Source organism: Callospermophilus lateralis, chromosome 13 (genome assembly GCF_048772815.1).
Source record: "Callospermophilus lateralis isolate mCalLat2 chromosome 13, mCalLat2.hap1, whole genome shotgun sequence".
Taxonomy (NCBI): domain Eukaryota; kingdom Metazoa; phylum Chordata; class Mammalia; order Rodentia; family Sciuridae; genus Callospermophilus; species Callospermophilus lateralis.
This window is the reverse complement of record NC_135317.1, coordinates 29544049-29566900: the sequence shown is the minus strand read 5'-3', so window position 1 is coordinate 29566900 and position 22852 is coordinate 29544049. Positions and strand designations below refer to the sequence as shown.

The 22852-nt window shown below is 43.2% G+C and overlaps 1 protein-coding gene and 1 pseudogene across 2 annotated transcripts in view; one reads left to right on the top strand and one right to left on the bottom strand.

The window, feature by feature from the left end:
• The window catches only part of Camk1d (calcium/calmodulin dependent protein kinase ID), a 380162-nt gene that overhangs the window by 88367 nt on the left and 268943 nt on the right, over window positions 1–22852 (bottom strand). The gene's annotated exons all lie outside the window — the stretch shown is intronic.
• On the top strand, window positions 10–653 carry LOC143379484 (tubulin alpha-3 chain pseudogene; annotated as a pseudogene).

Genomic DNA, 22852 nt, shown 5'->3' with positions numbered 1-22852 from the left:
GACTGGGGAATGTGCCACACTACTCCTTCCTTTGTCCCTCGCTCCCTGAATGTGGACCTGACGGAATTCCAGACCAACCTGGTGTGGTACCCCCGCATACGCTTCCCCCTGGCCACCTATGCCCTGGTCATCTCAATGGAGAAAACCTATCATAAGCAGCCCTCGATGGTGGAGATCACCAATGCTTGCTTTGAGCCAGCCAACCAGATGGTGAAGTGTGACCCTCACCACGGCAAGTACATGGCCTGCTGCATGTTGTACAGGAGGGACGTGGTCCCAAAAGACGTCAATGTGGCCATTGCCACCATCAAGACCAAGCGCAAAATCCAGTTTGTGGATTGGTGACCCACTGGGTTTAAGGTGGGCATTAACTACCAGCCCCCCCACAGTGGTGCCCGGAGGAGACCTGGCCAAGGTGCAGCAGGCTGTGTGCATGCTGAGTACACCACTGCCATCGCAGAGGCCTGGCCCACCTGGACTATAAGTTCAATCTCACGTATGCCAAGCGGGCCTTTGTGCACTGGTATGTGGACAAAGGCATGGAGGAAGGGGAATTCTCAGAGGCCCGAGAGGACCTGGTAGCGCTGGAGGATTATGAAGAGGTGACCGTGGATTCTGGGGAAGCAGAGGCTGAAGAAGGGGAAGGATACTGACTGGGAGGGTGTGACTGGCAACTCTCCCTTTCTCTCGCTCTCCAGGGTGCACACACTGTAACATTTACAGGATATATTTACCTATTAACTCTCTCTCAAGAGAGTTCCCATAGCTGGGTTGTGGCTGATGGCAGTGGCCTGGTGTCCAACCCAGTCTCGGATTGCAACGTCCTGTGCAGCGGGCCGAGACCCTAGTCCAATTTTAAAAATTTACTTACAACGCTACTTAGGCAACTGTCCAGGCGCAGTGTGTGAATGACCCCCGCTGATTTAGTTGGATTGTTCCAATTCACATCCCACAGCACAGCCGTTGTCTCATAAAGTGGGCAACAGACACGAGCAGGGTGCTGGATATGCAGGATGTGGATGTGACAAGTTCCCATGAAGTGACACACGGTTATTGTCATGAACCAAGTGTGACATCTCTCCTAGAGCCCTTCTGTCTCCATGCACATCTGTAAGGCTTTGGGAACAAACTGGTTCAGCCCAACAGTAGATAATCCCATAGCCAATTCATCTACAAAGTCAAGAAATATGGCAGGTCTAATGCCATCAATGGTCTAATTTGGGGTGATCTTGCCCATCTTCCAGGGGACATATGGCAATATCTGGAGACATTTTTTATTTCGTGACTACTAGGGTGCTGTTGGCATCTGTTGGAAGAATCCATGGATGCTGCTCAATATCCTAGAATACTCAAGACATCCCTCCACAGCAAAAAAATTATCCAGCCCAAAATGTATAGTGCTGAGGTTAAACATTCCTATCCTAAAGAATTTGAAAACTACTTCAGAAGGATGATTTGTTGGTACACATGAGGATAAGAGAGAGGTGTTTTTCCTATTCTTCTCCTTGGAAACAGATGGTTAGTACGCTGCCTGACACATAATAGGCATTCAATAATTATTTATTAAATTTATTTAAATAAGCAAAATGTCATCTCCCTGCCAGATCCAAGTATAATCTGATGGAAGGTATAAAGGTCCCTAAGTTTTGTACATTGAACTTAAAAACACAGCATATTATGGAAGATCACATGGTATTTTTGTCCTTTGCATGCAAAAATTGGATTTTCATAGAAGCAATTTGAGCTCTGCATTGTGGCAATGACTTCTTTCCATTAGTCAAGTCTGCAGACAATCACTGGGTCTGCACAGTGGTATTGGCTCCACTGTTTGACTATCTGGAGCATTTCCCGATCATCATTTATTTTTTGGAAAGTGGAAAATGATAAAATGCAACTGAAATAAGTAGTAAGAAATGAAGATCTCATAATAGTTATGTAACCGAGATGGGACAAGATGGGAACTCCTGAAATGGAGCAAAAGTGCCCAGGTGGATGCTCCATCATCTCTACCTAGGTAACCATTTGCATTTAGTTGAAAGAACCAAAAGCCAAGGAACTATGTGGCATGCCGGTAATATATCATCAAAAACTGTGACTTTAAAGACTTGGGATAATTAAAGACTTTAAGTCTATTGCCATATACCTATGAAGATATATACAAATATATCTTAAACCTTCTGAGATAGGAATATTTAAGTATATGCATTGTTCAGCTTTTGCATGGTGTTGCTTGCTTTGGAGACTACACTATGCGTGAAGGTAGAGAGTTGTCTAGATTTATATTCTATAATACAGAATGTACCTGTTGGGACAGGGAGGGATTGGGGGGCATCAACAATGGGAGCATAAAGTGGGGAGATCATCCTCATGGTCAGCAGGGCCTCCCCAACATTGCTGGGGAAGGCTGAGTCCTGGTCACTGGCTGTGATGAGCTCTGGCAGGGATGTGCCCACAGGGGAAGTGGAGATTTCAGAATATCTATGAAAGCCCGATTCCACCAGCCAGCAACATACCCCCACGCCCCTCTCTTGCTCTGCTTCCACCCATCCAGGTAATCTTCTGATTATAGTTTCCCTTTGCAAGTATTTTTGCCTAAAGGGAAACGCTACCTTTCTTAGCAAACACAAACCCACTTGACAATTATACATTTCAGTATGGATTAATAAAATAGGCATTCTGTGTCTTTTGATTAGCGAGATTCTGTTCTGATGAAAAGATCCAAAGTTGGTATGTTGGCACACCAGCAGAGGTCTAGAAGTTGGGCTGCAGGTACATCTGGGTCAATGCCACACCATGGGGCTCTGCTGACATGGCCAGCTACCTTTTCCCAGGTCTTACCCAATCCTCATGAACACCAACAACCAATCAAGTGACTAGCCAAGGATAGCCCACCATCCTTTCTTCCTTTCTCCCTATTCAGATTTCTGCAAACATTGATCAAAGTCTGCATTCCTTCCTTGGATTTTAGCAACGGGCACTCTTGGAATTCTGGGGAGCAAAGTTAACCTAAGACCATACTTCAGGGCTGGGGATGTGGCTCAAGCGGTAGCGCGCTCGCCTGGCATGTGCGGGGCGCTGGGTTCGATCTTCAGCACCACATAAAAATAAAATAAAGATGTTGTGTCCACTGAAAACTAAAAAATAAATATTAAAAAATTCTCTTTCTCTCTTAAAAAAAGACCATACTTCAACCCCCAAATCAAAACAAGAACTATAATAAGCCTAAGTCTCCTCCACAAGCTTCCTGTCATTTGATTTCTTAAGAGGTGCCCACTTACAGAAGCCCTACAAGATATCTGAAATGGAAGCAGTATCTCCAGGAATGGCCAGAAGGGTCCTTGCCTCAGGAAATGCACTTGGTCACATGACTGCTCAGCTTTTTTCACAGTGACTTAGTATTCTCATCAGTAAGTGTGTGTGTTTGTATGTGTATGTGTGTGTGTGTGTGTGTTTTCAATCCTCAGCACCACATAAAACTAAATTAGTAAAATAAAGGTATTGTGTCCAACTACAACTAAAAATTAAAAAAAAAAATACTCTTGCTGTTCAACTTTCCCCTCTGTTACAAGGTGAATGTTTGTGGGAGCTCCCCACCCACAAATTCATATGTTCAAGTCCCATGCTCCAATGTGATGGTATGAAGAGATGGAGCCTTGGGAGCTGGGTAGGATTAGATGATGCCATGAGGGTGGGTCCCTGTGATGGGATTAGCGTCTTTATAAGAAGAGACACTTGGGCCCTCTTTCTGCCCACCATTTGAGCACACAGTGAGGAGGTCATCTGCAAACCAGAAAGAGAGCCCTCTGTAGGAATGAATCAGCCAGCTCCTTGATCTTGGACTGTGAGAAGCACACAGCCTTGGACAGGGTTTTGCTGTGGTGCTTTGCTGTGGGAGTACCTCCCCCCTGGGTACCTCCACATGGCAATTCCTGGGGTTGGCTTTGCATTGTCTTGCTGTGTGTGCCTGTTCTAGCACTTGCCCTTCCCATTACTGCAAGGACTCTCCACTCAAGGACTGCAGCTTAGCATCTGTGAACCTGCCACAATGGCCCTGGCAGCAGGATGCTTTGAGAAATTCACTTCATGCCCACTCTGGGGAGCTTCCACCAAGGGAGAGGAGGGCTGTCCTTGGGAGGGCTCTTGAGCTTCTTGGTGAAATTCTGAGAAGCATCTTCTACATCTGCTCTGTCTCTTATCCATTCACAGTAGCAGATGCTCCATAGACAGGCATGGATAAAATACACAGATCAGCAAGGAAACGAGCCTTTGCTCCTCAAAAGCAGCAATAAACCAAACCAAGGAGCACATGACAGGTTTGCCAAACACACTTTGCAAACAAAAATTTGGGAAGAAAATGATCTCATGTAGGGCACACAAAGCATCTGAAATTAAGCCTGCCTAAGAGAAAAAGTGTTACCTTTATGAGAGGTATCCAAACAGAATTTTGATCAACCTTTATTTTGGATCAAGTTATTTTTCACGGAATATTTGAAAAGTAACATTTGATCATCTTGCTGCCAGTGTTCCCTTAATTCTAGACTGGCACTGGTTTTCCTACAGGAATAGGTGGTGCAAGGGGAGCAGATACTTAGATCTGCTAGAAAGGACAGACACGCAGCAGTGTGAGGACCCTGGCTCATGGCCACGTCCTTCCCTACCTCCTATCAACAAGGATTGCAATGACCTCCACTTCATCTCAGGGAAGCAAAGAACACTCTGTATGGCATTGTTTTCTATGAAAACTCATCTAGCAGTATTGACAAACGGCAATACCTTAGAAACGATTTAGGGTCTCCACACTCAAAAAAGAATAAATACAAATGAAACATTTAAATGAAAATTAATTGTAAAATCCACAAAAGGTAGGAAGGAAGAGAACTTGTTAGTGCTCCTGTAACGATGTGTTCTCGTGCTTATTAATCTAGACCGAGTTCTTTGCTTTCTATCAGGTAAGGACAGTTTCTTTCCCCCTTTAAATGCCTGTGAAACAGGGTCTGTGTTCATTGTGCTTTTCCCCCTCCTCCCTCCAGGTGGCGCCTCCATCCCAGTCCGCTTAGACTGCCCTGTTATAATTCCTCAGAAGCCATATCACCTTCTGTGACTTAAACAGCCAGTTTCTGGTTTGCTTTGTGCCAGAAACCAACTAACTGTTCCTGGAATCCCAGTGTGGGAACGCTTTCTTAAACTGAAATTAATACAAAAAGGCAGAGGGGTGGGGGTGAAAGGATAGATTTTCATGTTTCACGTGCTATACAATAGACTTATGTGGGAGATGGATTCTGTTGTGATCAATGTCTACAAAAGCACAGTCCACCAGAAAAGTATCCATTTTATAGTCTAAACAAGGTGGTTGGAAACTCCTTTCCTGATGGGTTAAATGCCAAACACAACGGAAATGCATCTATGTTCAGTTATGGACATATTTGGGGGGCACACGTCCCTGATAGGATTTGCTCATCTCAAGTGTCTTTGTATGCTAAAAGCACTGCTGTGACATTAGTTCTTTGTTCTTAGTAGATTACAGTGTTTTTCTTTACAAGCTCCCTTCTGCCTGGGTCATGCGTCCATGTATTGCATTTCCACCAAGTAAGGCTGGATCAAGCCTAAGCAGCAGCTGGTGGGTTAATCCAAGCATTTCTGGCCACATATTATTTATTCCAGCTTCATAATTTGCAGGACCTGAGTCCTAAAGAAGCCTGTGGTGGTCTTCCTACTTGCTCTCCAGAGGCTAACAACTTTGATACACAAAGTCAACGGCTGTCACATTGTAGCAATATAATTTTTTGCCTTTATGTTTTACACAGCTGATGTAGTTTCTATTATATTATAGATTTTCAATAAACGTGTATGGAATGAATGATGGGGTACAGCTCAACTTCTGAAAGTTATCTGTAGACTGAAATATTCTGGTGGATGCCATATGATGTTACATAAAAATATTTGCAGCATAAACTATTTCCATTCCATCTGCAACCAGCTATTGTTTTCATTTGCAGAAACATACCTTGAGTTCTGAGCAGAAAAACAAAATAAGAATGAGTGTGTGTCTTTGGATCAGTTGGCTACAAATAATAACAGATAATTTTCTTTTGAAAACTGTATGATGTATACTGTTCTAAGTATACATATATGTAAAATTTATACATAATGAAGTTATATATACATATTTGATAGGTTTATATATACATATGTATAAAATTTAATCCTCACAACAATCTGTGAAATAAATACTATGATCATCATATTTTAAAGAGGAATCTGAAAAACAGAGAAATTAAGAGATGTGTTCAAAGCCACTCCATAAGCTGCAGTGTCAGGCTGTAAAAACTATACATTTGGACTCCGGAACTGATTTGCTTATTCACTGTACTGTACAGCCCCCCTATACCATGTGGGTGTCTCTCATTCTCTTAGTGGTACCCCCACTAAAACACTAATACCAGGAACCCTCATGGGAGGTGAGGGTAGGAAGGTCTTTGCAAATCTGGCCTCACTCAACTCCCCCAGTAGCTGGTCATTGGTGATGGTCTAGCCCTTATGTCATCATTCGCCACAGGAAGTTTTAAGTCCTTCAGTTGAGAATCTCTGTTGCTCTTGGAATTTCCAAGTGCTTCTTAAAGCTCCCCTCTCTAATCATGATGAAATTATGATGACAACCTCTATTAGTCAGGAGATGCTAGCTGTAGGCACAGACAAAGCCCCCAAATGCATAATGGCTCAAATGTATTTCCTGCTTACGCAAAGCTCACCATCAGTGCTCCCTCCTAGGAGTGACCCAGGGATCCACTCTCCTTCCTTCTGGACGTTGAACCTTTTTTTTTTCAACAGGAAGCTGATTTTTTTTCCATTGGTCCAGAAAGCACATAAAGAATTTTGCACTGGAGGTTTTGATGAGCCAGGCCTTGAAATTATACATATCATTTCCACTCACATTCCACTGGCCAAATGCAAGTCACTGGGCTGAATCTAACTGCAGAATTAACTAGGAAATGCAACCAGCTCTGTGCCCAGGAAGAAAAGTTAATGAGTTTGGTGAAAAGCTAACAAGCCTCTGCCACAGAGGCTAATCTCAGAATTAACAAAGAAACAATCAATAAAAGAATGTCTAGCCCCTACATTACATCAGTACATCAGACATTCCTTTTCTCTTTTTTGTGTGTGTTTAAGAGAGAAAATGATGACATTAGAACTTATGAATTCTTCATTTTTCCTAGGTAGATCGATTTTGATTTCCAGCAACCTTTTCTAGAGAGGATCCATGCAGTAAAGGAGGAGCTCATACAAAATAAAGCCAAATAAGATCTTGGGGCTTCTTGATTAATAGGTTTCCTTCCATGCAAGGAGACTACTGTGGATCTCCGTCCATGCCCACTGGTCATGGATGTGCTGGCAGGAGGGTGCTTCCCCCAGCAATCAGGACTTCTGCTTCTACCTTGCCTTTACAGTGACCGTCACCAGTATTCCAAGTCATCCTCTGATGGGACTAAAGCCACATGTGATGGGTCACACAGAGGCAATGGCTGCCAGTGCTTTTAGAAAATGTAACAGGTGAAACTGCTGTGGAGGAGACAGGGATGAGGACTGGAAACCACTCCCCCTATCATGATCCTGAGCTCCCTGACTTACCTGAGGACCCCACGGGGGATGAATTTGAAAGCCACTGTTCAGCAGAAGCAGCAGCAGCCACAGCAGAGAGCTGTGAACAGCTGGGGATGTGGCGCATTGGCAGAGCACAAACAGCAGGCGTGAGACCCTGAGTTCAGTCCCCAGGACTCCCCGCCCCCAATAAAAAAAGATAAACTGACAAGTAACTCTGTGCTGTTACTCCAGGAGTCAGTATTTCTACGGCCACCTCCACAGCCGTTTCCCCAAGTACAGCAACTACATGCCATGGAAGCATATTTACTGGATGAATGAAAAAATGATGAATTCATCTGCCATTCACCTGTCAGCAGATCACCTTTCTGGGCCAACACTGGGAACACATTTGGAAAAGCTTACATGCCTAGGGTCCAGCCACCACATGCTGCTAGCTCCCCATGCCACCTTCTGCTGCCAAGAACGCACGTGATCATGCCACCGCTACCAGAAATCCCCAAATTAGGACTATATCTTTGTCCCTCCCCAGTTCCATTTTAACCGATCAAACCAAAGGACTGTGTAGGATCCCAGATTAACCCAAGACTTAGAGTGAATACAGAGTGACTGACAGCACATTGCATTAAGGATCAAGCTGGGTGAGATGGTGCACTCCTGTAATTCCAGTGACTCAGGAGGCTGAGGCAGGAGGATTATAAGTTCCAGACCAGCCTGGAAAAGTAGCTCAGTGGTGAAGAACTTCCGGATTCAATCTCTAATAGCACCAAACAAACAACACCCCCCCCCCCCCCGCCAAATAGGCATTCCAATTATTCCTGATCCTTTATAATGAATTAACAGCCCCTTAAAGGACTTGTCTTTTGGAAGATACAAATATTCTAATTCCAGAAGACAGAACTTCACTGAACACAGTTGTTTTAATCCCTGACCCCCTACACACACACACACACACACACACACACACACACGCACTTCACATTATAAGCAGGGCCATGAGGTATCATGTCCATATTATCATTGGCACCGTCCACGGTGGTTGGCAGGGGCAGATAATAAATAGTGGTGGAAGGAGCCAACCAAGAAAGCAATGAACAGAGAGGAAGGTGCGGGGTAGGAGGCCATTTTGTAACACAATCTGAAATACTTTTAAAGCCATGCTGGATTTTCACAAGAAGAAACTGAAGTCAGACAAGGGGCTACCCTTTGTCCTAGGCCCAAGGATAAAGAGAGAGTGAATCCAAGTCCCACAGATGGTGGGCTGCGTAGGCCTGGTCTGGTTGTGTGGGTCCTTGATCTGGAGCCCAGAGATCTGGGGACTGGCAACTTGTCTTTGCTAGACAGCTGAAGAGCTGCTGGTCTTCATGGTTTACGTTTCTTCTGGGGCTGATTTTCAGTGTTTAACGGGGAAGAGAGCTGGGAGCAGGAGAGGCTGTGACCAGTCAGTACACAAGGAAGGCAGAAGAACAAGCAGCTTGGGACCAGGAAAGGGCGCCCCCCCACAAGTGCATGTGCTCCTGTAAATTCAAAATATAGAAGACACTGCAGATTACCTTTTCACTTTCCAAATGCACTATCCTGTGTTTTCCAAATTTTATGAAGCTAGGTAGTAACAGTGTTTCTATCCTGGGTTGAGATCTCAGAGATAACCATTGCCAGCACCCTGTGGGAAGGGTTCACGGAACAAGGACCAAAAACAATAGGCCAGTTACTCTGCTGGGCTGGCCTCCAATTCAGGTAACAGACCAAGAAAATGACCCAAATCCTAGCTACATTCACCTGTCCATCATGTAACTTTTTTTTTTTTTGGAGGGGAGGGTTACCAAGGATTGAACTCAGGGGCACTTGGCCACTGAGCCACATCCCCAGCCCTATTTTGTATTTCACTTAGAGACAGGGTCTCACTTAGTGTCTCACTTTTGCTGAGGCTGGCTTTGAACCCGCTATCCTCCTGCCTCAGCCTCCCAAGCCGCTGGGTTTACAGGCATGTGCCACCATACCTGGCTCAACTTTTCTTTTTTTATTAGGTAATGAGGAAAATCATGTATGTATCCAAAATGATGAATTAATGAACAGACCTAAAAAAACAGGGCATCTACCTTATGCTCTTTATGGCATCTTCCTGAACTCTTCCCCTTAAAACTAGCAGGGTTTTTATTTCATTGTTTGGAAGCATCTTAAGCAGTCCCCATATAAACATGACCAGCTTATAAACAAAGATGAATACACACATAAAAGAAAACACACACACTATCTACCACCACCACCAACAACAACACCACCACCAACAACAAATAAACAGTAAATACAGTAGACAGAGCCTAAAACAAGAAGTGCCCCGCATCTGCTGTTCTTTCTTCAATTTCTTCCTGGTAGCTCCTTAACAAAGGTGATCCTTCCTTAGTAATCTTTCCTGCTAAATCTGCCTGCAGTCCACCAGCCACCAAACAATAAAAAAAAAAAATTAAATTAAATGAAGCGACAAAGCTCAGCAGAAATATTTTCAAACTGATTAAATCATAAATTCAAATGTCTTCCCAAGGCATTAGGTAAATAGATATTTTCATGAATAGTGCCACAGGGAGGAAACTGAGTCACCCAACAAGGCTTTGGACAGATGAAACCACACAGGCCCTTCACGGTCCCTCTTTGCACACCTCAAGAGCTATACGTCCTTTTGTTCTTGTGAAAAGGCTTCCTGCCATTTCTGAGTTAGCAGATTATTTGCTTTGGGCTATGAGTCTCAGTTCAAGATATTTTTATTCTCTTAAGATTTAAGAATGCATTGAATTCTTTATATTTCTCCTGTTTTCATTTCCTTCCGCACATTCTACTGCATTGCAAAGTCTTCTATCTTTATGTTTGTTTTAACAATGCAAACGGGGTGGGGACAGTGGGTCCCCTCTATAGCCACTGTCTTCTCCTTTAAACAAAGAAAAATAAAATCCAAATCCTCCAACAACTGTCTTAGCACTCCCCACATTTTCTCAGCCAAGAATTTTCTCAGCTACAAGTATTCCATCTTTACAAACCCTCAACATCTTTTTGTTGTTGTTTCTGTTGTTGGGTTTTTTAAAAAGCTTTCCATTTCTATAATTGTGGAAGCTCCAGGCTCCACCTGGGCTTTCCCAGAGACTCCACAGTCAGGTTCTCACGGCCCCTAGACAGAGTGACTCACCCAGGGGGAAGGTCTCACAATAAGGGGAGATGCCACCTTCTCCCAATAGACCTGTGCTCTCCCCTCCTCTGCCACAGCTCAGGCTGTGTCCTTGCTCTCTTGGCAACAGCTCCAACCAGATTCTGCTAAGAGGGGCCGCCTCCTCCCCACCTTCTTCCAGCTCCCAGTTTCCCGTCCAAGGTCAGGCAAGCTTCCAGCACCATCTCAGCTATCTTTTTAACCCCTCCAGCCTTTAGTCCTTTGAGGCTCCTTGTGGTTTTTCAAATATTTTGATGATTTCGACTGCCTGGTTCAGTTTGAATCTCCAGGACAACCATGAGTTGTTCCTACACAGCACACTGGGTTAGGCACTGTGGAAAACAAAAGTCATCTTCGTCACCAAAGCACATTAACTGTGGAGCCTGCAGAGCCTCTATCCCTGCCCCATGTCATCTTGTTGTTTTATTATTGCCTTGTACATGGGAGGCTATCAGCATCTGCCACCAGGGATTGAACCCAGGGGTGCTTAACCATGGAGCCACATTCCCAGCCCTTTCTATGTTTTATTTACGGAGAAGGTCTTGCTGAGTCACTTAGGGCATTGCTAAGTTGCTTAGGCTGGCTTTGAACTCACGATCCTCCTGCCTCAGGCTCTGGAGCCACTGGGATTACAGACATGTGCCACCAGGCCCGGCTCACTTCACTGTTTCTTTTGAATCCCGTGCCACACAAGCAAGGCAAGGCAGATGCTTGCCCAGCTCACAGAAGCTCAAAACTAAGCTCAGAGGATTTGGATCTGCCTCCAGGGGCCACAGATAGTTTGAAAAAAAAAATGAAGATTTTTCTTATTTCTAAAGTTCAGTCTTCATACTGCCTTGGGTTTTGGACAATTGCTACAAAATTGCAAAAAGTAAGTTTCAAAATCAATCATGGCACAGGGGTTCTAATGAACTCACTATAGTTATTATTGGCAATAAAGGAAATGTTCCAGATTAGCCCAGGAGGTGACTCAGGGGCCTAGTACTTCCTTTTGGGAAGCGACTGCAGTGGCCTGGACAGGTCGTAGGTAAGGCCCCCTCCAAGATGGGCAATAATGTTTTAAACTGATATGGATAGAGGTCAATCCTCCCCTTCTACCTGTGGACATTCAGTTCATTCTAGGACTTAAGGTGGGGGAGGGACTCACTCTAAGAACTTCATAGAATCAACCAATGAGGCTTGAGCCGGACTCTTCCTCATGTGATAAAACAGGCCTGCCCCACAACCTTCCCTCCTAGACACTGAGTCTCAAATCTCTTCAATTTTACAATATGCAGCTTTGAGAGAATTCATATCTAAATGTAGAATGTAGATGTCTATGTGTAATGTAACATGCTTCCAAAAACCAAAATATTGGGGAAGTTAACACTGCATAAGAAATTCCCACAAGAATGAAAGGGAACAGGAGAAATACATTTTGAAGGATGGAGTGTAGATTCCAGCTAAGGCTTTTACTTTATGACATAAAAACTTCAAGACCCTCACACATAATTGGAGTCATTTAAAACAAGCAAGTTGTCCCTATTTAAAACTCATACTACCTGAAAGTCAGTATCTAACCATCTCAAAATGAAGAGACATAAACCACCCATGTATCCAAAAGGCTGGGAATGTAAACTCTTCTGGAAGTTAATATCTATAAAATGATTCCAGGAAATGAGTGCTCTTAAAGAGAAAATTATTTTAAATTAGAGGCAAAGAAAAACATCAACTCTTTTGTTGAGGTCATCTAAAGATCATGGGAAGAAGTAGCAAGAAATATATTACAAACTTGGGCCCCCAGAGGCATACCTGTAATCCCAGCTCTCAGAAGGCTGAAGCAGGAAGGTCTCAGGTTCAAGGTCAGCCTTAGCAAATTAGTGAGACCCTAAGTAACTTAGCAAGACTCTGTCTCAAAATAAAATAAATAAATAGATAAATAAAGGGCTACCCTGGGTTCAATCTCAAGTATACATACACACACAAACACACACACACATAACAGAGTTGAACAAAAAAACCAAGTTGCATTTATGTTATCTTGAGTATAGTTTTATTATCCCAAGTTGAGGTCCAACTAGGATCAGAGATAAGACAGGAAAAACATAGAGCATATTTGTTACCTTTCCTATGCTTTTCTGATCATCAGATCCGGTTAAGTTTCTTCGTCTTCTCACCTCCTACACTCTCACCACCACCCAAAGCCTGTATTTTTTACAGAGAAGGTAAACATGTTCGGTTGCCACCAGGACTTTTGGAACCTCCAGGAATAATCTGGGAGTGCCCTGTCAGCCTGGTACATCATCCCTGTACCTCAGGTGGCAGAATCCCAGTTGCACTCACACATCTGCCGAGAGGGGCATGAAGGCCAAGGCTAAAATGATGGGACATTGAACTTTACTGTGTCGCAGGAACACACTCTGACTTCTAGAGAGGGAGGGTCAAACAAGATATAATGTACGCCCAGCACTGCAGTGACAAAGCCACTCATCAAAGAGTAACCCAGGATCACATGTGGGGCTAGAGGTCAGGAGGGAGAAAAGCCATTCACAGAGCACATCCTTTGGCTGGACTCTGTGCTAAGCATATGTAAATCCTTAGGAATCTTCACCAGGAAAAAAAGATATGACTTTGAGAGAGTATGTTTGGGGCTGATTTTGTAGCTATGGACATCGACTCAAAGAGGCTCTTGCCTGATGCATTGGAGCTAGCGGGGGGCTGGACTTGAAGGGCAGGACTGAATTTGTTCTGGAATTTCCCCATATCAGTGCCAGTGCCAGCCATTGCTCCATCTTTATTCCACGTCTGCCATATAACGGCCTCCAGGAGACAGTCCCTGCCTTTCCTCCCCAGGTTTGTCCACCTGCCCTGCCACAAAAGCTTTATTTGACCCTCTAACTCTCTTCTCCTTTTCAATAAACACTTGCAACTCTTGTGGAAAAGAAGGTATTGAGATGCCTAACTGGATTAGTAAATTGGAATTCAAAATCAAAATTACACAGAACGAATTCTACCCTAGTCACAACAAACAAAACTAAACAACAGCAAAAACAACAACAAAAAAACCATTCACTTCATATTAAAACACATTATTTATTGCTGCTTTCTGATAAACTGAATTTACAGAAAACGTAATTATCCAAGTCTCCAAATTTTTTTCTTAATTCTCTCTCTCTTTTTTTTTTTGGTACCAGGGATTGAACTCAGGGGCACTTAACCAAACCACTGGGCCACATTCCCAGCCCATTTTTGTATTTTATTTAGAGACAAGCTTAGCAAGGCTTGCTTTTTGCTGAGGCAGGCTTTATACTCATGACCCTCCTGCCTCAGCCTCCGGAGCCACTGGGATCATAGGTGGGCATCACTGTGCCTGGCTAAATTCTATTTTTAAGAGAAAGAAGCAATTGACACTTGAAGTAGATCAATTGCTGAATGAACAAAGCAAATTCCAAGCTGTGTTCTGGAGTCGGGATGTGTCCCCCAATGCCTCTCCTTCTCTAGCTGGAAAACTCTTATTTGCCCGGCAAGTTTTCCTTCAGGGATCTTTGTGATGGGTGATGTCTTCCCAAACTGCAGTTAGTCCAACTTCCACTAAAATCCCAGACAACTTCATGCATACCTTTCTCCATTCTCAACCTTCTCATCCCATTACAGTCTGGAGGTTGAATGCCCTGAGAGGCCCACGTGTTAAAGCTTTGATCCCTGGGGTGGCACCATTGGGCGGTGAGGCCGACTAGAAAGTCCTTAGGTCATTAGGATGTGTCTCTGAAGGGGACTGTGTATCCAGCCTCTTCCTCTCCTGTTTCCTGGCCATGAGGTGAGTGTTTTTCTCCAACACATGCTCCCCACTATTGCCAGTGGGTTCCCCCACCAGAAATCTAAAAACAACAGGTCCACCTGATTATGGACTGGAATCTTTAAAACCATCAGCCCAAACAAACCTTTTCTATTTATAATTATCTCAGGCATCTTGTTATAGTGATGGAAAGCTGACTCACAAAGACCCTAAATAGCCATCAAGTATCTACAGGTCCATTTCTGCCTCTGGGTAGACGAGTAGGTGCTCAAAATTTGCTTATATTAAACAATAAATGAGACAACCATGGAAACTCTATCTTTTCTACATAATATCTACATCTATTTTTGCTGCACCATCGTTCTTAATTTTGGCATACTGTAATTTCCTAAATTAATAAAAAATGAAATGATTTTAGTATAACTAACTACTGAATAAGGATTTACAGTATTATGTATCTTGTAAAGAAGTCCAATTACTGCTACCATGAAACCACCTGTTTCTAGTTAGTATTACCTTTAGTTAATCTATTATGCAATTAATAAAATTAATAAAAGCATTCCTGTTCCCTAGGCATTCCAACTAAATGAGATATTGCCTATTTTTGAGTAGCACAGACCAAATATCCTATTTTGATGAGACTGAGAGAAAGTCTATATCCTCTGTAAGTATGCTGAAGACCTTCATTCTGGCCTAAGTCCTGGTTGCACAATAATGCACTTTATTCCTGGTTCCACTTACCTTGAACAGGAGTAGCTCTCTGTCTGGAAAAGCATACAGTATACACACACACACACACACACACACACACACACACACACTCTTCTGTAACAAAAGCATAAAACATTGTATTATCCTTACTATGTGTGGTACATTATAATTTTCTATTCTGTTTGATTTTCTTCTTTTTAAACCTGGACATACTGCACTGAACTGATCTCAGTGTTCAATAGTTCAAGACCTGGGTGTGACAAAACCTAACCTGTGATCTGAAACCATTCATTAAGTGAGCTCATTAATTTATCCCCGATCCCTGCTGAGCAGTAACACTGGACCATGAGAGACAGCATACCCACTGCTCCTACAGTCTGATTCTGCCCAACAACCTTTCTTCTTTTTTTTTTCTTTTTGGTACTAGGAATTGAACCCCAGGGACCCTCAACCACTGAAGCAAATCCCCAGTCCTTTGTATTTTTTGAGACAGGGTCTCACTAAGTTGCTTAGGGCCTTACTAAGTTGCAGAGGCTGGCTCTGAACATGGGATCCTCCTGCCTCAGCCTCCTGAACCATTGGGATTACAAGCATATGCCACTGCACCCCATCGATTCTGGCCAACAACTTTTACCAGTTTTTAGTTCATTTTCCTAGGATCAAAATTACTACCAACACCACCACTGCAAATAATAATAATAATAATTGATTAGAACAAAAAATAAATTATATTTAATTCATATTACATAACAGAAAATAGGCTTTTTATGGGAGATATATGAAATGATTGCTGTCACACATTGAAGGGAGTGACATGGACAACATTGCCTACTGTCTAAAGTCTCAATGACTGTGCCACCTTGCACTCACAAAGTTTGATGCAACTCATTTTATTGTCAGTTGTCACATTATAAGCTGTCAATCATCCAGAACACACACTGCACTTGACTTCTAATACTTGATGGGTCATTCAAAGAAAGTCTTTTTGAGGGTTATCACTTTAAAGAAGAAAACATAAGACGCTTGAAAATATGACATCTTCTGGAAGATGGCTGTGGCAGATGAAGGTCTCAGTGTGTCCACATTTCCATTGTCCCTAGCCATTTTCACCGAATGTCTCATACAAAACTAAGATAATAACTCTAATGATGACACTGAACTTTTATTTATAGTCCTGCAACGATGGGAATTGCCAACTGTAATTAGCCACACTTACACTGAATGCTGGGTAACAGCAAGGGGCTTTACATAAATAACATTGCATTTTTTAACTTTGCCCTGATGAGGATTCTTCTTAAAATTATATTTACAAGGGTAAGAAGAGGGGCCGGATATAGCACAGTTCTGGGCATACCTGCGGTGAGCGTTAATTAAGACCACTAATTGGAGGGTCAGTTGAACACATTTCAAAAAAGCTGGGAAATAATTCAAAGAACAACACCGAGTTATTTTTTGACTCATCATAAAGAGAATCAAGTATCAAAGCACACAGGATCCACCAGTGGAATTCATGCTTTTGAATAAGCAGCAGCATTTACTTTATGATGGCTTTTCACCTTTTTATTGAAGCCAGATCTGTCTCTCACCATATTTAGGCATCACAGGGATGGGTGCTGTTGGACAGGTGTCACTTGCAGGTTGGCCTCTCCTTGCTGTGTTATCACTTGGCCTGTCATTCTGATGGCTTCCATATTGGCTGTCCTGAGCCCTGCCAGCAAGGCTTATTTGACAAGTAGTTATCTTCTTCATGGTGACCAGCCACTTGCTTAGAAGAAAGCCATGGAGTCAGGGATGCCTACTTGGAAATGACTCTGAACTACTATGGGACCTTAGCTGTGCCATTTATTTGCTAAGCCTCAGTTTCTCTGTCTGTAAAATGCGTGTGTGAAATTCTCAATAGCCCTAGCCTGGGCATCACCATCTGAAGGGAATATGCTCTTTAGCAAATAACTAAGATAATGCACAGTCCCAGTGACCTTCAGCCCCTGTGATGCACAGTATCTGAGATCTTCTGGAAGCACGAAGTGCGACTATAAATCGCTCTCAATGCTACCCTCTGAAATCCTAGCTTGGCTGATCAGGCTATGAGACTGTAAGCAAGGTATGTATCTTTGTGTACATGGTTTCCTCACCTCTAAAGTAGGGATCTCAATAATACAACCTACCTCAAAACGGGGATTTAGGGATGAAGTGAGATAATTTAAGCCAAGCGTTTGCCAGTCTAGGCCCCACTACGTGCATAAGCTGTTGTCAGGACACAAGCATTTTTGCACTGATGTTTGTTCAAGTTGCCCTTATTGGGTGTCTTTGCTGCATGAGGCACAGATGGAGCCTGTCATCAAGTAGCTCCTGTGAGTGTCAGAAACAGATGCCCAAAGGGCTGGGGGTGTAGTTCACTGGTAAAGTGCTTGCCTAGCATGCACGAGGCCCTGGGACTGATCTCCAGCACCAGGAGAAAAGAAAAAAAGAGAAAGAAAAGAGAGAAACAGACACCCATGCCTGGTCATCTGGATCAAGATGCTCCTATCCCTCCAAGACAGACCAGGTTTAGCAGGGGTTTAACTTGGAAACAAGGACAATTTGACAGAAATACTTCCAACAACCTCATTCCCTTGACGTTGGCCTCAGTTGGTATGTAATTTCGTATGTAATGCAGTACTTTCTGTGGTGTGTCGGGGACAGCTGGCTGTCTGGGAAGAACATGCATGCTCCCCTGTCATAGAACAGAATGCTGCTTCTAGAATGTGGTTCCCAACAAGGGAGCCCCCATTTCCAGCCCCCACATCAGCTCCCCATGCATCTAAAGAGGAGCCACATATATGAATTCTGGCCCAAGAATGTGGGAAGAGTGTGCACTGCTTCTGGGGCCTTCATAAACACGCCCACCCGACCCCCTACACGTTTCCTCTTCCCTTCTGCCAGCCAGACATCTATACCCATGTGCGGAACAGGAGACTCTGCCTGCCTGGTCTCTGAATGGACAGTTGGAGAAGCAGCGCTGGTCCCCAGCCAGGCTCCCAGATGGATAGCCCATGGATGGGAAATATGCCTCTCATGTTAATCCCCTCTGATTTGGGATTCATCCACCCTAGGGGAAAAGAGCTAGAGATTTCCTTTCTAGGAATAAGTGGATATGTTTGGAGAAAAATAAAACTTATTTTATAGCAGGCTCTTAAAGTGGATACCAGGAAATGATGCAAAGGCCATTGGAAAATGGATATTGAGAGAACCTTTTGAAGTGGAAGGCACAGTCTGCAGAAGAAGCTACACTAACAGAAACGAAATTGAATCCAGGAGAGGAAACAATTGAGCTGACCGGAGGCAGTCATCTCAACTCCTTGCCCCTTCTGTACTGGAAGAAGTCTGACGTCTGATCAGTAAGGAAGCCTTAACAATTCATCATCATTATCTCATTAATTAAAATCTTTGTGCAGGCTTTTCATTTAGGCATTTTTTTTTCTTCTTCTTCTTCTTCTTCTTTTTTTTTTTTTTTTTTTGGTAGTGTTTGTTTGCAAATCACTTTTTCATTTTGGTGATCAAGCCATAGGAAGTGAAAACCCTTTGGACACTAAACAATCTATGTGCAACTAAAAAGTAGGAAAGTCAACTTTAAAATAGCGGTAAAAATTCAATAATCCCTAATAGGCAGGGGGGAATTTTGTGCTTCATATATCTGTAGAAAAGAAAATTAAAATATAAGCACTATCAATCCTCATGACTGGTGAATTCTATATTTGCAAATTCATACTCTTTGCTATGATTCCTTGATAACTACAAAATCAGTACTTGAGGCAGTTTTGTGGTCTTTCTTGGAAAGGAGCAGAGGAAAGAAAATTTGAGTCACCAGATGCACATGGTCCCAGCTGAGGTCAAACAAATCCATACCTGTCACACCGGTTCCTCTCACAGGTGTCCGTTTTTGCATTGATTTAGTGCCAGATTTTTCACATTTTTGTGCTTTTTGTTTAAAACAGCAGCACTCACACATAGTGCTTAAGTGCTATCTTGGTTTCCTGAGCTCAGGAAAGCTGTGAGAGGTCTTATGTATTCCACAGCTTTGTTCAGGTCTGAGTTCTAGTGCAAGTTCAATGTCAATGAATCAGCTACACGTATTAAATGAGGTGTCTTTAAACAGAGGCATACATAAAACAAGGTTATGAAAATTTGCGACAACAAGCTCAAAGGAACCTAATCCTGTGATTTACCCTGCTAATCCAGGGTACATTCTTGGGTACACCTAAGAATTTCAGTGAATTTTAGAATTTCATGAGCAACTATTAAGCATCAAACATCGTGCTGAACTCTTGTACCAGCATTTTGTGTCTGCAATTTAGGCGGAAAGAAAACCATATCCAGTCTGACAATACACTGCTATTCATAAAGTCCCTATTTTTAGAAAATTTGGCCCAATTAGTCACTATTTCAGTAAGTAGCAGCTACTCCAAGGCCACACAAACTTTCCTGTCAAAGTTGCAATTCATGCCAAGGGAACTGAATGCACTTCATGGGATTTAGTAGCTGACTTCTAGAAACCGCAAAGGTCATTTCCTATAGAAGACACCACCCAAAAGGCCTCCTGACCTTCCACGTCACATGGCCACAGAATGGACACAGCCCACAGGCCACACCCAAGCCATGCTTGGCCAGATTCCAGACCAGAGGCAGAGGGTCAGGCCCATGGGTAGAAACACCGGAAGAGCCCCTGTTTCCAGGGTCTTCCACTGATTCTCGATTGTACAAAACATCTTTGCCTTCTCAGACACCCAGTGATGCTGCTGCAGTTCAGCCAGTTTCCTATTCTTATTCTTGGTTTTCTTATATTTAACACAAAGTAATAATCCAGGAGGTTAAAGCCTGAGCAGCTTTCTTTAGTTTCTAGGGACTCTCTAGACAAAATCTAGACTGGTTCTAGATCTTGAATGTATGAAAGGTAGCTTGAGCATCCCTGATCTGAAAATCCAAAATCCCAAATGCTCCAAAACCAGAAGCTTTTGAGCCTTGACATGATGCCACCGGTGGAAAATTCTACACCTGACCTCATGCAACAGGTCTTGGTAAAAACATGGGTACACTAAAAATATTGTGTAAAATACCTTGAAGGTATGTTTATAAGGAGAAGATGAAACATAGATAAATTTCCTGTTTAGACTTGGATTCTGTCCTCAAAATATCTTCTTAAATGCATACACAAATATTTCAAAATCTGGAAAAAACTCAAAATCAGGAGACTTCTGGTTCTATGTATTTTGGATAAGGTATACTCAATCTGTATTTAACTCAGAGTTGCTTCCACAGTTTCTTTTAAATTCTAGGTGTATACCCTGTTTTGGCTTGCATTTTATACTGCCCCTAAGAGAAGTTAATTATTTAATAGAAATCATATTAAACTTATTGTCATTTTTTTTAACTTCAGTGAAAAGTAACACACATGTTGACAGCAAATAAAACTGCCTAGCTGTGAACTCTGATTCACTTTGAAAGGATCCAGGCAGCTATATGTTCTGGAATATTCCATAACACTGCCAAGATGGAGACACTTCCAATCCTGAACTATACGTATTCATACGAAACTGACACATCTTCATAAGCTATTATCTTTGAAGATTCCATTTTCCTATCAAAGGAGGAATTTACTAGGACTACTTGTTCTACCGAGTAGAAAATTCTTATGTTTCCAAATACAGGAAGAAGCACATCAAGAACTACAGGTAGAATTGAGCCAGTAAGTGACAGCTTTCAGAGAATGACATCTTCATCCATTAAGGCCATTATTGTTGAACACGAATATGAACATGTAACTCGAGGATTGAGATGGATATATTTTTAAGAAGCTCAGACTCCTAGGACAATTTGAAAGCAGCAATTTCCAAGCCTTTCACTCTAGAAAAATTATTGAATGATCCAGGAAACACTGAAGCGCCACATGATTCTTTAATAAGTTATTTTCAAAAAGTTATCGTGGTCCTTTATTTTTTAACAGGCTACCTTTTGAATGGACTATTCTTGAGTCATTTGGTAGCTCTGTGGATCATATCACAGAACTGTTGAATTTTGGAGCCAGGTATGACATAGCAAGGAGTCATCTGAACAAGGTCCTAAGTAACCAAAAGGAAGAAGCATGAAGGACCCCTGTGGGGGCAGGAGGCGCTTCTGCATGTCATTTGACTCCACCATACACTGAAGAACTACGCCCCCTAATCTGGTGTCAACTATTATTTAAAACAATCATCAATGCTGGGCATTATCTCACTGTCAGATTTCGGTGACTATAGGGCCAGTGGGGACTGAGAGGAAGTTGGGCCTGGGTGGGGCTGAAGCTAAAGAAATCAGGCTATTCTGAGGATAGAAGCTGAGGGAGGCAGAACCATGGTCCCAACGATGTCCCAGGCCTAATCCCAGAAACCTGTGAGTATGTGAGGTGATGTGGCAATCAGGACTCTGCACACGTGGAGATGGGGAGATTAGCCTGGACCCTCCGGGTGGACCCAGCGTAACCCAAAGGTCCTTACAGGAGCCAAGAAGGAGATGTGGTGACGGAAGCAGAGCAGCAGGGCAGGGGAGAGAGAGACTTGAGGATGTTCTGCTGCTGGCTTTGAAGGGGGAGGACGAGGCCAGGAACCCAGGAAAGCAGGCGGCCCCCAGGAGGCAGGATAGGCAGGGATCTCCCCAGAGCTGCCGGGAGGAACACAGCCCTGAGGACGCCTAGACATAAACATCTCACCTCCAGAACCATAACATAATGGATGTGTGCTGTTTTCAGCCACTAATTGTGTGGTGATCTGGTACAATGAAGGCCAACACTTTGGAGGCCACTGTCGTAGGGGTGAGATGGTGAGATGGGGTAGAGTCAGGCTGTGGTCAGCACTACAGGGTTCAGTGCACTAAGCTGGGGAGCCCATCCAGCTAGAAAGAGAACCTTGGCCAGTGACTAGAGGAGGCAGGCTAGAGGAGTTCAGGGCCCTAGTCCCAACAAGGACACCATAGCACCAATCATACTATGCCAAATGCTAAGTCCTAGAACTTGGGTGAGCTGACTGGAGGTCCCAAGATGGGCTAAGGGACTTCAGGCATGCAGGCAGCCAAGAAATTACCCCCAGGCATGCCTTAGGGCAAGAAAGCACATTCCAGGTCCTATCCACCTACAGAGTGGGAAGAGAGGGTAGTATTTTGCCTGGGGGACTGGGGTGGTGGCTCAGCAGTAGAGCTCTCCCCTAGGACATGGGAGGTGCTGGGTTCTATCCTCAGCACCACATAAAAACAAAGAAATAAAATAAAGGTATTGTGTCCAACTACAACTAAAAAAATATTTCTTTGAAAATAGAAAAAATCTTGCCTGATTAATCAGGGAAGTCCCCAAAAAGAAACCCAGGATCTGGTCAGACAGACTGAGGATGGATGAGGCCTGAAATAGTAGTACCTGGGGTTACTACGCAATAAGGAGATAACAAAATACTAAAGATCATACTACTTTTTTAATCATATAGAGTTGTAAAACATCTGCCTGTGCATGATATAAACTCAGAAGTAACGAAGAATAATATCAATAATCTTGACTTCATGAAAATAAAAGATAA